General features: G+C 48.4%; 1 pseudogene; it reads right to left on the reverse strand.

Moving 5' to 3' along the window:
• Positions 1–999: 999 nt before the first annotated feature.
• LOC147979244 (E3 ubiquitin-protein ligase SINA-like 4) lies at positions 1000–1912 on the reverse strand (annotated as a pseudogene).
• Positions 1913–5374: the final 3462 nt, after the last annotated feature.

The raw sequence follows: 5374 nt of genomic DNA on the forward strand, positions 1-5374 counted from the left end.
CGTAGGTCTGAGGTAAACTACTCACACTTCATCGGAGGGGCTATGGTGATGATGTAGAAGCCCTCCGTGATCGATGCCCCCTCCGGCGGAGCTCCGGAACAGGCCCCAAGATGGGATCTCGTGGATACAGAAAGTTGCGGCGGTGGAATTAGGGTTTTGGCTCTGTATCTGATCGTTTGGGGGTACGTAGGTATATATAGGAGGAAGGAGTACGTCGGTGGAGCAACAGGGGGCCCACGAGGGTGGAGGGCGCGCCTGGGGGGTAGGCGCGCCCCCCTACCTCGTGGCCTCCTATTTTGTGTCTTGATGTAGGGTCCAAGTCTCCTGGATCATGTTCGGTGAGAAAATCACGTTCCCGAAGGTTTCATTCCGTTTGGACTCCGTTTGATATTCCTTTTCTTCGAAACCCTAAAATAGGCAAAAAAAAAGCAATTCTGGGTTGGGCCTCCGGTTAATAGGTTAGTCCCAAAAATAATATAAAAGTGGATAATAAAGCCCAATAATGTCCAAAACAGTAGATAATATAGCATGGAGCAATCAAAAATTATAGATACGTTGGAGACGTATCACCGGCCTGATCCCGCAGCTGGGGGAAGGGAACAATGTTCTGCGTAGACGCGGTCGAGATCGGCGAGGAAGAAAATCCACAGTCGGTGCGTCCCAATCGGGGGTCACCACGGTATGGGTCGATGCCGCGTCCCAACCGCCCTTCTAGCTACAGCCCGACGTCTGTTTCGAATATATTAGTGCATGTCAACAAAAAATTTGTTCTGTTTCGAAAAAAAAGCATATAAGCTGTTACTTCTTACCCAAAGGATCTTTATATCCAACATACCCAAAATATCCATTTGACTGTTCGAAATTACTTTCACTGCTGATCTGATGTCAAGGTAATTGTTGCATCGCCACCAAAACCCACCATCTCTTAAGCTAAGGTAGACCGAGCTAACCCCTATATTAGCATATTACTAAGATAAATAGAAGGCACTGGAGAATCATTTAGGACGTGAGCTTGTCAATCTGAATGTGGAGGGACACCAGCTTAGCCCTTGCCAGCAGCTTGGGCGGAACTGTGAAGAAGGCCAGCTCCTGCACGGCGACGTCACCGGGATCCCTGCTTCTTGTCACCTCCATTTCCACCTTGACGGCGTCGGTCCTGCCTTTGGGCTCCCCCGGCGGGCCGTTCGCCCACAACTTGGCCACGTACTGCGGCAGTGGGGACGCCCCTGCTCTGATGCAGACGACCGACACGGCGATAGGCGCGCCGATGTCGAGCACGCCGCCGACCAAGAAAAACGCGCGGTCGTCCTCCTCCGCGAACAGCAAGAGCCGTGGCTCCGACAGTGGCACTTGCAGCTAGAGCGCCTTGCCGTACTGGATCCTGTGCACGGGCATGGGATGCATGGTGCTGATGTGGTGGGAGAACACCGGCGGCGGGCCTTCGTAGCCGCAGACGGGCACGGGGCATTTGCAGGGCGCGAGCGGACACACGCTCTGGTGATCGGCGAGCTTGTGGTAAGTGACGTAGAGCCCATAGTCTTCATGCGGGCACTCCACCCTCACCAAGGAGAGGACGGCGTCCACCACCGTGTTCCGCACGTCGACGCCACCGTCGCGCTCGCACTTCTGGCACTGCCCCTGGTTCCCAGGGCGTTCGACGCGGCAGTCCGCGCAAGCCAGGTGCCCTCCCTTGCACTGCACAAATCAATCGAACAACACATCAATCAAGAAACCTGCACCTTGCTCGATCAGCCGAACGGACGAGGTGTATTCAAACCTCATACACTGGAGGCTTCAAGGGGCGGAGGCACAAGGGGCAGTGGAGCAAGGTGAGGAACATCGAGACCATAGAGAGCTCCATCGTCGGGTCCTGTTCCGTCTGCATGATCTCGCCCTCCTCGTGCACAACCATCTCTCGCTTTATTAGGACTGGGGCATTACAAAGCTTTACCGTCACATATTCATACTACTTCAAGGTGCATTAAATCAACACATGCAAGTATCAAAAGGAGAGTCACGGCATGCATGCATGCGTTGTAATTAATGCATCGGTAAACACAAATTATTGAAATATATCGAGTGCAGTGCTTTGATGTGTTGCGTCAACTTGTACAAGACCGAGAAGTTTGATTACTACAAGGCCCTCTCGCCTTAACCGCACCTGTCTTTGGTTGCATGACAGGTGGGCCACCGACCTGTTGGGCCCACCTGTCATGGACGCAAATGCAGGAGCAGTAAGTCAATGAAGCTGTGTCCCTCGCTCGCCCATGAGCGTGGTGGCTGGCAGGACTAGGAGAAGCTTTCGTTCGCTACAAGCTCTCCCTCCCGTACGTGGTGGACATGCAGCAGTTCAATCGATGTCAGATGGCCAGAAGCATACTGTAGTACTCCTCCACTGCAGTAGTACTCCATCATTGGCCCTGTTTGAATCCACAGGTTAGAGTTAGTTTGGGTTAGTTTGGACTCAACTAACCCAAAAATATCCAAATAGGAGGGTTAGTTTGGGTTAGATGCATCTAACTCATCCAAAAAATCTAACCCACCCAAGAGGTGCTTATTTGGGTTAGTTCTTCTCAGGACCACTAAAAAACACCTTTTTCTCTCGCTCTTCCCGAGGCAGATCCCTCCTCACTTCCTCGAAGCTTCTTGTCCTCTCCCTCCCTCCCTCTCGCACCGCCCGTGAAGGCGCCTCGCCGTATCCGCGCTCCATCTAACCCTGCTATCCGAACACCTTTTTGGTTAGAGTTAGTTCTGGGTTAGTTCTGGGTTAGAATCTAACTCTAACCTCTAACTGAGTTAGAGTATCCAAACAGGGCCATTGTTCGACTTCCCGAAGAGGCGAAGAGCCAAGCGCAGCCTGGACGCTCGTGTGGCAGTTTCATGTGTAGAGTAGTCTAGGATAGCGTGTACCGTGCCTGCAAGCTTAAGGGCCTGTTTGGTTCCAAATAAGTCACCAACTTATAAGTCGAAAAGTGAAAAAAGTGACTTATTTTGCCAAACAGACCCAACTTATAAGTCACCCCAACTTATAAGTCACCCCCTTTTGCGTGGGTCCCATCACCTTTACATAAAAAAACAAGGTGAGAAGGTGTGGTCAGGTGACTTATAAGTCAGATGACAACCAAATAGGCGTGACTTATAAGTCACCTAACTTATAAGTCAGGTGACTTATTGGAACCAAACAGGCCCTAAAATCGTTGGGGTTGGCTCCATGCTATATTTTTTGGTTAAAATAATCTTCTGGCACTACCTATCATCCTGGCGATTCTAGTTTGCACGCTCATCTGGTCAAGACAGGAATATATATTTTAATTTGTGGTGGGGCAAATGTTAGAGGTTGCAGCAAATGGAGTATTGTACACTGCGGGTCTTTCAGCCAAGTTTAGAGGCAACCATGTGGGGCCACTGCTATGATGTCTCGTGTAAACTTGTACAATGAGGAGAAGCTTGATTTTACTACTACTACACGCCTTCTCCCTCGCCCATGCGCGCGGTGGCTCGCAGACAAGGACAGGCTTTTGCTTATCCCTCCCGCTCGCGGTGGACGGACATGCAGCAGTGGAATCGAACATGCAGCAGTGGATTCGATATTGTAGAAGCAGTAGTAGTAACATCATTGTTCGTATTCTCAAAGCGGCGAAGAGCCAAGTGCAACCCGAATGTGGCAGTTGCGAACCTTGGAGCACGCATATAGCCAAGTTCTTGCATGAGACAAAATTGCTATGTGAGCCCACTATTGTAGTACTACTAGCTAGTATAGCCATGTAAACCAGAAAGGGGTATTTGCCTTTCTATAGATTTCAACAAGTGACTATACTACACCGAGACGGAGTACATATGGAGCAAAATGAGTGAATCTACACCATAAATAAATACGTAGTTCTCTCGTTTTCCTCTCGGCCTTGGTCGCAGTGTGCTACCTCTTGAGCATTGCGTTGGTTTTCCCTTGAAGAGGAAAGGGTGATGCAGTAAAGTAGCGTAAGTATTTCCCTCAGTTTTTGAGAACCAAGGTATCGATCCAGTAGGAGATCACGCTCGAGTCCCACGCACCTACACAAACAAATAAGAACCTCGCAACCAACGCGATACAGGGGTTGTCGATCCCTTCACGGTCACTTACGAGAGTGAGATATGATAAGATAATATTTTTGGTATTTTTATGATAAAGAGAAATAAAGATGCAAAGTAAAATAAACGGCAATAGAAACAACTAAGTATTGGAAGATTAATATGATGGAAGATAGACCCGGGGGCCATAGGTTTCACTAGTGGCTTCTCTCAAGAGCATAAGTATTACAGCGGGTAAACGAATTATTGTCGAGCAATTGATAGAATTGAGCATAGTTATGAGAATATCTAGGTATGATCATGTATATAGGCATCACATCCGAGACAAGTAGACCAAAACGATTCTGCATCTACTACTATTACTCCACACATCGACCGCTATCCGGCATGCATCTAGAGTATTAAGTTCATAAGAACAGAGTAATGCTTTAAGGAAGATGACATGATGTAGAGGGATAAACTCATGCAATATGATATAAACCCCATCTTTTTATCCTCGATGGCAACAATACAATACGTATCGTTTCCCTTTCTATCACTGGGATCGAACACTGCAAGATTGAACCCAAAGCTAAGCACTTCTCCCATTGCAAGAAAGATCAATCTAGTAGGCCAAACCAAACTGATAATTCGAAGAGACTTGCAAAGATAAACCAATCATACATAAAAGAATTCAGAGGAGAATCAAATATTGTTCATAGATAAAATGGATCATAAACCCACAATTCATTGGATCTCGACAAACACACCACAAAAGAAGATTACATCGAATAGATCTCCAACAAGATCGATGAGAACTTTGTATTGAGATCCAAAGAGAGAGTAGAAGCCATCTAGCTAATAACTATGGACCCGAAGGTCTGAAGTAAACTACTCACACATCACCGGAGAGGCCATGGAGTTGATGTAGAGGCCCTCCGTGATCGATGCCCCCTTCGGTGGAGCTCCGGAAAAGGCCCCAAGATGGGATCTCTCGGGTATAGAAGGTTGCGGCGGTGGAATTAGGTTTTCGTGGTGCTCCTGGATGTTTGGGGGGGTACGTGGATATATATAGGAGGAAGAAGTACGTCAGTGGAGCAACGAGGGGCCCACGATGGTGGAGGGCGCGCCCCCTGCCTCGTGGCTTCCTCCGTTGTTTCTTGACACCCACTCCAAGTCTCCTGGATCACGTTTGTTGAGAAAATCACGTTCCGGAAGGTTTCATTCCGTTTGGACTCTGTTTGATATTCCTTTTCTTCGAAACCCTTAAATAGGCAAAAAAAATAGCAATTTGGGTTGGGCCTCCGGTTAGTAGGTTAGTCCCAAA

Source organism: Triticum urartu, chromosome 3A (assembly GCF_056163025.1).
Source record: "Triticum urartu cultivar PI428250 chromosome 3A, HENAU_Tu73, whole genome shotgun sequence".
Lineage (NCBI taxonomy): Eukaryota > Viridiplantae > Streptophyta > Magnoliopsida > Poales > Poaceae > Triticum > Triticum urartu.